The 12,645-nt window shown below is 40.3% G+C and overlaps 1 protein-coding gene across 3 annotated transcripts in view; it reads left to right on the top strand.

The window, feature by feature from the left end:
• The window catches only part of KMT2E (lysine methyltransferase 2E (inactive)), a 134,753-nt gene that overhangs the window by 22,324 nt on the left and 99,784 nt on the right, over nucleotides 1-12,645 (top strand). The gene's annotated exons all lie outside the window — the stretch shown is intronic.

Below are 12,645 nucleotides of genomic sequence, written 5' to 3'. Positions count from 1 at the left end.
TTATATCTTGTCTTCTAGGTGCTTGCAAATTGATTGCTTAATTATTTGCTCTATTTGCTTTCCGGGTACTGAAGTTAAGCTGATTGGTCTGTAAGTCCCCGGGTTGTCCTTTCCCCTCCCTTTTTATAGACTGGCACTACATTTGACCCTTTTCAAGTCCTCTGGAATCTCCCCCATCTTCCATGACTTTTTGAAGATAATTGCTGATGGTTCAGATATCTCCACAGTCAGCTCCTTGAGTATTCTAGGGTGTGTTTCATCAGGCCCTGCTGACGTGAAGACATCTAACTTTTTGTATTCTTGCCAGTCTGATTAAAAAGATGTCCCTGTTGTGTGGTGTGCTGACCACCTGGTTGCCACTCTCCACACCAAAGGTAGCTGCATATCCATGATGTTTGTGGATTCTTTTGGGATGAAATACAGTACAAAATATTTTCCATGGAGTAAAAATGACTGTTTTGTTTTGTTTTTTTTTCTTTCATTTACACAAAGTAGTAGTATCAGGACCATCCCAATAATCTCAACATGTCTAAGAACAGGATTTGTTGATTTTTGTGTTTCCTTTTTTCTCTTTGCATTAGCAGAGTATGTAGCAATGCAACGGGTTTTGATTTTGGTTTTGGCAGGAGGTGAGAGAAGTAACCCAAAAAAATAAAATCTTGCCTTTAAAGAGAGAGACGGTCTCTGTAATGCACAGTATAATATATGTGCTTATAAATCTTAGCCATGATTATTTTTAAAAAATGAAGTCAATGGGAGATGCTAGTTATTCAGCATTTTTGACCGTCAGACTGTTCATTTCAAAGCCGAACTTTAGTCACTTAGTTTTTAAAAAATATTAGGTCATATGTAAATTATATTTAGAATCCAATAGGAAAGTAAAATTTGTAACTTACAAATTTACAAGTTGCAAATTTATAACTGGTAAATTATAACTTGTTAGTTGTTTTATCTTTCTAGTCTTTTGAAAGAGCTTGCATTTTGAAACTTGCCAATAGACTGTCAGTCACGATGAATATAGATTAAATGTTCTTAATCTCTTTCCTTAGGAGTCTTGCCCCCACCCTCCTACACACATAGTTTTAATTTTGTCCTGTTGAAACCATACAGCTTTCATGTTTTTGGACAGTTTAAGAACATATTTGCATGATTTAAGTGTTGGAAAAATAGCCTAGAATTTGTTTTTACATATTTTCTTTTGTGCTTCAGGTCTCCTGAAGAACTTCCAAAGTAATAAGTTATTAAATAAAGGCAGTGGAGTTAGGTTTTATCAAGATGGATGAATTGGCCATTGTAAACTTGAAAAATGGCTCGCATGTGTCCTTTAACATTAAAACCTCTTGAATCAAGGGGGGAATTTTCCCTAAAACACAAGCGTTGGTCGTAATTTCTATGAAGAGTGAAATGAGTTTTCTAGCTTTCACTTGGAAAGCTTTTACAGACTGGGCCTAAGAAGACATCTGTTAGTGTGCCTTTCTTGAAGGGTATCTCCTTATGTTGCGTAATCTATTCTTTTATACTTAAGACCATGTGATGGGAATAAGTGGCAAGAGATGCACAAGCATATGCAGTCAGTATTGTCGGCTGGTTGACTTGTCACTGTTTGTCGGGAAAACCAAAGGATTCTACACTGATGTTTTAGTGACAACAGGGAATCCAAGACTTGCTTCAGCCAGAGTTCAAAACAGAGAGGCTTCCAATAGCCAGAGCGCAGAAAAAGAGTGCTAGGTTTTCCTGGTTTTGAAAAAGCAAAGAGCCAAAGAAAACAGCTGTCTGTCTGTGTTTTTATTTGTTTGGTTTTTGTGTTTGTGCTCTGCAAACTCTAGAGGCATTAGGTGTCTGTTTTTAGTTGGGCTGATGAGTTCTCATGTGTTCATTGGTGATAATCTTGATGAACTTAACTGCTATCACGGTTGCAACGGCTTCTGGGGGTCAGGGACAAGATTTTAAGCTCCTGATTTGCTGGCTGCCTTGTGGGGCATCTGAAATAACTTAAAATTTGCCATTCTTGAATTTGAACTTCAAAATTCATTTAGTTTTGTGGATTTGTCCAGGATCATGCACAAAAAAGTTCTGTTTTTAAAATAAAATGTAGGAACAGTCTTCCCCATCACTGTCTGAAGAGGACTGCTAAGAAGCATGAGGCAGGTAACATCTAGTGGATTTCCATCCTATAAGGGCAGTATGTATGCCCCTTATTGAAAGAAGCAAATGTAAAAACTGATTAGCTCTGACTAGCAATTGCTGAGCTCTTAAATAGGGTTCAACAGATGGAAAATAAGTAGCCAAGAAAGAAGAAGCTATAGAATATATAGAAATAGAAAGCAGTTTTATTTAGTGTTCTTTGATCATACTGGGTGAAAGCTTGTGCGCATCGTAATTAATTTGTATTATGTCAACTTACAATCAAGGGGAAAAACAGAATTCGTGATAGTTGGTACACAAGAACGGGTTTAACTGTTGACTATTCTAGTATTGTAATAAGGACCACTAGGAAATTTTAGATTGACATAACCACCTTTTTTTCAAACACAGCTTTTTTTTAGAGACTGACACTTTGGACATTGATTGCATCAATAACAAAGATAGATCCTTACTGAATATACCTTGGGCTTATTCCTAAGTGAAAGGAGTCAAACCAGTTCCTTGTAACTTGACAGGCTTGTTTCTGCTTCCTAAGATGCCGAAACATGGGGGAAAACAAGGGGTGGCAAACTTGACTATGTAGGAGAAAAATCTTCATTAAAAAAGGAGACCTGGAAATTTAATCATCCTTTCTCCTACCCTGCCAAATAGAGGGCTGAGGCCTGTAAAAAGAACACTATTGTAGTTAGTTACTAGAACAGTATGCATAAAGTTGAATATAATTATTATACTATTCACTTTGAACCTATTAAATGTTAGGGTTGTGGTTTTTTTTTTCTTTTCTTCAAATTAAGAGGGAATCACAGTTCATGGTGAAATAAACTGCATGTCCTCCTGTACTCAGAGTTAGTTAAGCACTGTAAAGGTACTGCCTCGTTAGGCCATACTAATGGAGAATCCATATAACAAAAGGCATTATCTGTGCTGTGGGTATATATGAGTTCCTCTGGGTGCCTCTACAAAATCTGACACACAAAATTGTGCAAATACAAGACAACATGCTTTAATATCTGGAGTACAATAGACATTGTAAACAGTTTTCAATTTGATATGAAGAACACTAGATGGACTGAAAGAGAAGAGGAGAAGAGAATTTTTAAAGTATGTGCCTTTAGTGGAAAAGGATCTTGGGATAGTAAGACTCTGTCCCTTCAGAGCAAGAAAAATTAGGCTAGAGAGCAGTTGATTAGAGTGGCCATATTAAGGGCCTGAAAGGTCTTGCTGACTTACAGGAAGTCAGTGTAGTTCCAAGTATCAGTGTTGAATATTCATGGTCAAGTGCTTGGGAAGTTACTACCATGTTCCACACTCTGTAGATGGCTTTCAGAGTTAACCCCAAATAAAAGGCTTTACTATAGTTTAGCCTAATGGTCACTACATGGGTCACTGTAGCAAGTTCTACATCTAGAAGAAAAGGGAACTTTGACGCTTTAGGCTATGGCTACACTTAAACTTCAAAGCGCTGCCGCGGCAGCGCTTTGAAGTGCTAAGTGTAGTCAAAGCGCCAGCGCTGGGAGAAAACTCTCCCAGCGCTGTCCGTACTCCACCTCCGTGTGGGGAATAACGGACAGCGCTGGGAGCGCGGCTCCCAGCGCTGGGGCTTTGACTACACTGGCGCTTTGTAGCGCCGCAATTTGCAGCGCTGCAGAGGGTGTGTTTTCACACCCTGCTGCAGCGCTGCAAATTTGTAAGTGTAGCCAAGCCCTTAGATGACTTTCTTTTTTATTTTAAACTCATTCATAACTACTGTGGAAATCTGGTCTTTCAGGTGCAGGTTATGATAAAAAGTAGTATACCTACCTTGCAAACTGTGTGAGAAATCAGTAAACAATTGCCAAAGATCAGGCAATGTTCTCTACCTAGTTTTGCCCATCCAATACCAGCTGCTTTGTATTTTTTAACTAAAGTCTTGCAATACATTTTGTGTGAAACACAATACGTTGTTATACATCATATTTTCTTATCTGGGTTGAATTTTAGCCAACCAATGTTTATATGAATTGTAGTACAAAAACCTGTCAAATTGTTGTACATCTATAATAAAAACTTGTTTTTCCAGAAATTTGCAAAGCTTCTGAGGCACACTAGGAACAAGTGGTTTTCAAATAATCCACCCCCCCTTCCCTTTTAATAAGTAAATGCTGCTTTTGAGTTTATAAGGCTATGATAAATGACCTTAAACTTTTGGGCTGGGACTTTCAAAGGAGCCTAAAAGAGTTGAGCTCCTAATTACCCTAGGCTCCTTTGAAAATCTGTCTTAATGAGTGTCACAGTATTTTGACATCCACAATTTAAAAAAAAACAAAAAAAAAACCTGTTGAGCCCCCAGCTTTCATATAAACTTTATTTTTGGTGTTAAGGGTGAGAACCACTCAGATTAACTTTTTATAATGAATAGTCAAAACACTCGTGGAAAGAAACTGTCCACTTAACCCCCTTTTCAAACCGCTTAGAAGAAAACGATTATCTTTAGTTAAAACTTTTTAACCATGATTCATATTGTAGATCATTTTGAGCCATAAGCCCATAAAACAGAGTTTATGGAAATCTTTACTGATAACTTTAACAGCCTTGTGGTATGTTGGTTTATTTCTTATTTAATCATTTTTATTTAATTTCACTAGGGCCATCTGCTGATAGAATGGGGTAGTTTAAGGCTGTATAATTGTATTAATTTCTCAAGTGATCTAGTTCTAGATATGCAAGTTGTCTGACCCAACACCAGAACTGAGACTCTTAAATGTGGCTTAATTTTTTTTTAGTGTAGCTGAGAAAATCTAGTACTGTTTTCTAATAGGAGAAAATCCTTTAACCCATTGGAAGATTGGGTTTTGGTGACCATGTTTTCTAGCCTGAACACTTCTGAATGTTTAACAGTTTCTAACCACTTAGCAGTCTGTCAACTGATACAGTGGAGTTGCATCATAGGCGCATTTAACTTACGCGCTCGGCAATACAAAAAAAAAAGGGGGGGGGAAATAACAGTTTAAATACTCAGAGGGATAGCTGTGTTAGTCTGGATCTGGCACCTTATAGACTAACAGACGTATTGGAGCATGAGCTTTCGTGAGTGAATACCCACTTCGTCGGATGCATATAGTGGAAATTTCTGGGGGGGGGGGGGGGGGAAGAGAGATATACAAGTAAGAAGCAGGCTAGAGAGATACAGTTTAAATACTGTACATGTAGTGAGGGCGATTCCGCCCGCCATTCCACTCAATAAGCATTTGACTATATGCAATTTTTGCCTTACGTGCTGACTTCAGAACCTAACCGCCGCGTAAGATGTGACTCTCCTGTAGACCACTTACATGTACATGACCTCACCCAAGGGGTTTTGTGTACATCATGGAGAAGAATAATTTGGTCAGAATCCCACTCAAATCATTAAAAACCTATGAATTAGGCCATAATACTGAGTGCTAATTTGTTGGGTTTTTTTGGTTGGTTTGATTGTTGTTAAAGTCTGTGTAGGCTGCTGGCCTATTTCCACATCCCAGGAAGGTCACAATCTTTTCAAACCCTTCCTTCGAGGTACAGTTTATTCAGCAAATACAATAAATCAGTTCAACATAGGGTTTCACACACAAACCCAACCTTCTGCAAGCCCCTTTTCCTTGAATCTTTCCCTTTGCTCTAGGGCCTTCCCCAGGAGACCATTTGCTTTATCTAGCTCTCCTTTCCAGCTGAGCTACTTGACCATCTCAGTTGGGAGGTTGCTTATGAGAAACTTGAGGCTGAGCCCAACTCTCCTTAAAGGGCCAACCACCCTGTGACATTGTGTCTCATGCTGTGCGGGTGTATAGACAAACAACATTACAACACGTTTCAGTTGTGAAGTTTGAATGTCCCTAAGTACTAGGGAAGTAAACAGTAAAAATAAGATGATTCCATTGTTTATAGTTTATAAACACCAGGAGTATGCTGTGTGTAGTGGGTTTTTTTGTTTGTTTTTAAGTATTGCCTTGGTGGGTCAGGACAGATGTATGGTACTGTGAAGCTACAGAATGGGGCCTGTTCAAAAGATTTCTAAATACAGTGCCTCAAGTGCATATCTTTGATATCAAGAACACAAGTGAGGAATGCCAAGTCATATATTCTTGACCCTTTTCCTCTTGAAAACTCAAATTTTTGCAAGATACCCACAATAAGAGTCCTTGAAATCCAGTATTTTTTAAAAAATTAACTGAACCTTCACAAAGTACATACACACTCCTTCCTCACTTCTTCATTGATGTTATTCTTGACTTTGCACATTGAATCCACTCCCTACTCCTATATCACCCTCTCTTGTTCTGTCCCACACAAAACTTAGTCCCTTATCCTCCAGTCACTTATATACATGCTGAACTTTAAACCTGAGTTATCCAACTTAAATCCATAGGAATAGTCACAGCCTGAACCTGGGTTACTAGTATTAAAATGGGTAACAATAACCCTTGGATTTCTTTGTTTTCTTTGGTTTTTAACTTTTTCATGTTTTTATTTTGGTAGTTGCTGCTTTCCACTGTTTTATGTGATTATATGGATGCTTTTTATCAGGACAGTCTCATTATGGGAGCCAAGTCCACCAATTATCCCCAAAGAACTACGATAAATAACCAACACTTACAGAAAGTGGGATTTGGGATTTATTGTCTGAATTAAAAAAGAGCACTTCAAATCCCTTGCGAAGCCCAGTTACTCTTTGGACTCCAAATTGATTGTGTGGAATGCACAGACTGCCACCTTCAGGGTATATATTGTAAGGTAGAGCAGGAAATTTTGGTGATTAGGCTCTTAAGGACTTTTGATTAAGTATCTCACATTTAAGAACTTGACATTTTTGTTTTTGTGGCTCACAATGATGGTATCTAACAAAGAAAAGCTTCTGTAATAAACTTTAGCATTGCTGAAATGTAGACTGCATATTACAATCTTTTTTTTCCAGGGAGTTTTGGTATTCAGATTGCCTATTAGATCAAATAGTTCTCCAGTTACTAAGGAAAACAAACAAGATCCAAATAATCCCTGGGAAAAAATGCACTATTTAGTGGAAAACAGGATAGACATGCGACCTCCTTTCACTTTCCAAAAGTATTAAAAAATATTCTGCTAGGAAACAAAGCAGGGGTAGGCAACCTATGGCGAGCTAATTTTCAGTGGCACTCATACTGCCTGGGTCCTGGCCACCGTTCTGGGGGGCTCTGTATTTTAATTTAATTTTAAATTAATCTTTTTAAACATTTAAAAAACCTTATTTACTTTACATACAACAATAGTTTAGTTATATATTATAGAATTATAGAGACACTTTCTAAAAATGTTCAAATGTATTACTGGTACGTGAAACCTTAAATCAGAGTGAATAAATGAAGACTCAGCACACCACTTCTGAAAGGTTGCCAACTCCTGCCTTAAAGGATGGACCGCAGTCTCTTGAATTGGGAGAGAAGGATATAAAAGTGACTAGAATTCTGGAAACGTAGCTGGGCTGTACTGGGCAAATATCCACTCCTTGTGAGAGTTTTGAGTATACAGATCTTCAGGATTAGTTTTAGTTCCATTGCAGTAGGACCCCAACCAGAAAATATTGTACCTTCAACATGGGATTATGAGAGTAGTGGAGAATCTGACATACCTTTTCAAATTTTTCTTTCTAGAACATAGGTTCATAAACCTAGGGACGATGGGAGATTACAATTCCCCAGATGGGGGAGGGATGCCCCAAAATGTGTGTTACATTGTATTGAAAAGGTTGAGGACCACTGCTGCCCCCCTCTGGTTTCTTTACTGAACAACCTCTTTCATCACTCCCTTTCCAAAATGAAAAGGCAATGAGTGACTAGAAAGTTATTGTAGTAGAAGGTATGTCAGAGAGTAAATATCTTCCGCCTAGGAAATGTTTGTGTTCTTCCTTAACACATCTTTTCCATTCTCAGCATTTATTTAGTAGCAAGAGTCCATTAGTCTGTGAAAAATATTCTGTTCAATTGTCATTACTTTTAAAGGAAAATTGTGGTGTAGTTGAGGAGATATAGTATTCATGTGTTTTAAAGATAAATGTTGAAGTTCTGAAAGAACCTTGATCTAAGTATTTTCAAATATTTACATGGTTCCTGTGTGATTGATTGTGTATTGGACTTGGTTCTGTGGAATATCCAAAGCAGTAGACAGTCCTGAACTGAAGAATTTACAGTCTATGAAAGCTCTACAGTATTCTAATCTCCCTTTATTCTAAAGTCGCCTTCTAATTTTTTGTGGCTGTACAAACTTTAATGTTTAATTGTTTTTCTTTTCTCTGTTACTGTGTGGGAAAACCTGCTTGCATAAAGGGAAACTGATTAACCAAATAACTATACATAAGATGAAAAGTTCTCTCATATTCATGAAGTAAACAAATTAATACAGTCATAGATACTAAGGCCAGAAGGGACGACTGTGATCATCTAGCCTGACCAGTATAACACAGGCTATAGAACATCCCCAACATGATTCCTAGAGTATATCTTTTAGAAAAAACATAAAGCTGAGAGAGTGTGACTGTTTTATAACAAAAAAAACCAAAAGGTTAAAATAATACAGAAGTATGATTTAAGTAGTCAGTGTTCCTCTACCAAAACTAACTTTGTAGAACTCTTCTTTTCATGGCACAGGGCAAAAAGAGTGTGTGTATATACACTATTATTTTGTTGGTACTTTGTAATTACAAAGTAAACCAGAGAAAAAAATATGCACAATATGAATGTTTGTTTAAAACAAAAACACAACCCCCTAAACTAGCTTTAAGTGCCCTGAATCCATAGAATCATAGAATATCAGGGTTGGAAGGGACCTCAGGAGGTCATCTAGTCCAATCCCCTGCTCAAAGCAGGACTAATCCCCAACTAAATCATCCCAAACAGGGCTTTGTCAAGCCTGACCGTAAAAACCTCTAAGGAAGGAGATTCCACCACCTCCCTAGGTAACTCATTCTAGTGCTTCACCACCTTCCTAGTGAAAAAGGTTTTCCTAATATCCAACCTTATCAGATTTCTTTTGGCCCAATCCTCTAATTTGTCTAGGTCATTCTGGATTCTATCCCTCTCCTCCATCTTATCTACCACTCCTCCCAGTTTAGTGTCATCTGCAAATTTGCTGAGTTGCCACCCTCCAGATCATTAATAAAGATATTGAACAAAACCGGCCCCAGGACCAACTGTTAGGGCACTCTGCTTGATACTGGCTGCCAACTAGACATGGAGCCATTAAATCACTACCCGTTGAGCCTGGGGATCTAGCCAGCTTTCTGTCCACCTTATAGTCCATTCATCCAATACATACTACTTTAACTTGCTGGCAAGAATACTGTGGGAGACCGTATCAAAAGCATTGCTAAAGTCAAGGAATAACACATCCACTGCTTTCCCCTCATCCACAGAGCCAGTTATCTCATCATAGAAGGCAATTAGGTTAGTCAGGCACGACTTGCCCTTGGTGAATCCGTGCTGACTGTTCCTGATCACTTTCCTCTCTTCTAAGTGCTTCAGAATTGATTCCTTGAGGACCTGCTCCATGAATTTTCCAGGTACTGAGTGGAGGCTGACTGGCCTGTAGTTCCCCGGGACCTCCCCCGATTGCCATGAGTTTTCAAAGATAATGGCCAATGGCTCTGTAATCACATCTGCCAACTCCTTTAGCACCCTTGGATGCAGTGCATCTGGCCCTATGGACTTGTGCTCGTCGAGCTTTTCTAAATAGTCCTGAACCACTTCTTTCTCCACAGAGGGCTGGTAACCTTCTCCCCATACTGTGCTGCCCAGTGCAGTAGTCTAGGAGCTGACCTTGTTTGTGAAGACAGAGGGGAAAAAAAGCATTGAGTACATTAGCTTTTTCCACATCCTCTGTCACTAGGTTGCCCATTCAGTAAGGGGCCCACACTTTCATTGGCCACATTCTTGTTGCCAACATACTGGTAGAAACCCTTCTTGTTACTCTTAACATCCCTTGCTAGCTGGAACTCAAGTGTAATTTGGCCTTCCTGATTTCACTCCTGCATGCCTGAGCAATATTTTTATAGTCCTCCCTTTTGATTTGTCCAATCTTCCGCTTCTTGTAAGCTTCTTTTTTGTGTTTAAGATCAGCAAGGATTTCACTGTTAAGCCAAACTGGTCGCCTACCATATTTACTATTCTTTCTACTATTCTTCCATGTTTTGTTAAATAATTTTTTAAACACATATATCACTAAACTCCTTTTGAATGATCAGTATATTAGAGTTCATTGATTTTTTCATTTTAATTGTTTGGAATAAGAAAAACTTTTGTGAACTTCTTAGAGAATAGTAGGAGACTAAGATTGCTATTTGTTAGTTAAGAGTCGGCATCTTGCCTTGGCTGGCCCTGGCAGTGATTTGCTATCATGTAGAGAGCTTTCATTTGTGAGCTCCAAGATCCTTTGAAATTTGCCCAAGTGATATGTAGCCCCTAGATGAAATGATGAATAAATAATAAGTTACTGCCAATATGTAATAAGGTCAGAATTAATGTGTTGGGCAATTCCAGAAGCAGGGCCAAAAATTCTAGCTCTCATACTCAAGTGTGTCTATAAATATTATAAAACTTCTAGGAAAAAGCAATAAAATATCCTTTTTCCTTTCACACTGTCCCTCTTTCTACATTATTTTCTCCTTTTTTGCAATTTTTTCTTCAGTAGTATCTTTTAATTTTTCTTCCAATTTTGTTTTGAATATCAAAAGCCTTAGTTTTTGATTCACGGTGTGCATGTTCTTTCCTTCCCAATCAAAAACCATGTTATAGAACCTGATTGGCACCACAGAGCTCTATAGGAGGTTATTGGCACTGCACTGACGTTCTCCCTAGATGTCATTGTGGAACTTAATGAAGTTGCGGGTAGTGATATGAATATATTGATAGACTTCTGTAGTTTCATATGTATTGTCCCTTGTTGCTTCTGTCATTATTAATGATGCTAATGTGCCTCTTCTTGCAGTCACTTTATACCAGGGGTTGGCAACCTACGGCGTGTGTGCCAAAGGTGGCACACGAGCCAATTTTTGATGGCACGCAGTGCGGGCTGAGCCGTTTGGCACGCAGTGCGAGCTGGAGCTTTTTGCCGCTGGCTCCTGCCAGCTGGGGTCCTAACGCCAGTCCCACTCAGCGCCCGCTGCTGACCTGGGTGAAGGAACCCCAGGCTGGCAGTGGGCTGAGACCCTGGCTGGCAGGAGCCAGCGGCCGAAACCCCAGAGCGGCGGCAGGCTAAGCCACTCAGTCGCTGCTCTGGGGTTCGGCTGCTGGCCCTTGCCAGCCGGGCCCCCTCCCCAACAGCCCCACTCACCTTGCTTCTGGTTGGAGTTCCAGCACAGGCCCTGCTCAGCCCTACCAGCCACCAGCTCCACTCACCTCAGCTGCCGATCTGGGGTTCCAGACAGTTAACAACTGATCACTCAGAAGCCTGTGTGCAGCTTAAAGTATCTAAATACGTGCCAGACATTAAACTGATAAGAGCGTCATTTTAAATTTAATTTTAAATAAAGCTTCTGAAACATTTTGAAAACTTTGTTTACTTTAATATATAACCAAACTACTGTTATACGTATAGACTTATAGAGAGACCTTCTAAAAAACGTTAAAATTAGAGTGTATACATGTTGCTGACCCCTGCTTTATACAATTACAGTAACTCCCCACTTAACGTCCTCTCGCTTAACGTTGTTTTGATCTTGCGTCCCTGCTCAGTTATAGAACATGCTCCATTTAAAGTTGTGCAGTGCTTCGCTGTAACGTCCTTTGGCTGCCTGCTTTGTCCACAGCTGGCAGCCCCCCTATCAGCTCCCCTACACCCCCTCTTCCCCCCGTGCAGACCATGCGGATCAGCGCCTTCCACCACCTCCTCCCCATGCCTCCTTCCTGCGGCAGTCAGCTGGCTTGCAGCATTCAGGAGGGAGGGGAGAGGAGTGAGGACTCAGCGCACAGGCTCCCCCTGCCTCCCGAATGCCTCACACCAGCTGATTGCTGTGGGCAGGATGAGGGGGGGAGCGGGGGAGAGCCTTTGCGAGGAGTTCTCACTCCTCCCCCCTCCCTCTTGCCCCCTGAACTTGAACGTCACAAGCTAGCTGATTGCTGTGAGCAGGAGGGAGGGGGGAGAAGTGAGGATGCGGTGTGCAGAGTAAAGGGGGCAGGGGGGAGAAGAGGCGGGTTAAGGGTGGGCGCTTGGGGGAAGGGGGGCATGGGTGGGCTGAGGGTTGAGCCCCTCGCCCCTGGTACTTGCAGAGTAGGGGAAGCTGCTGCTGTGCACCGTGCTGCTACCAGCCTACAGCACCTTCAGCCTCCTTGCCTGACTAATTGTTTCCAGTGCCAGTGGGCTGTGTCCGTGTGGGGTAAGGCGGGGGCACCTCCCAACTATTTTATTGTATTGCATGGCAAAAAAATTTCCCCTGAGATCTTAACACCCCCTCCCCCCATTTACATTCATTCTTATGGGGAAATTGGATTCACTTAACATCGTTTCATTTAGTCGCAT

This window comes from Mauremys reevesii, linkage group 1 (assembly GCF_016161935.1).
Source record: "Mauremys reevesii isolate NIE-2019 linkage group 1, ASM1616193v1, whole genome shotgun sequence".
Classification (NCBI taxonomy): Eukaryota; Metazoa; Chordata; order Testudines; family Geoemydidae; genus Mauremys; species Mauremys reevesii.
Note: the sequence above shows the minus strand (reverse complement) of the source record. Positions and strands in the feature narration are given on the sequence as shown.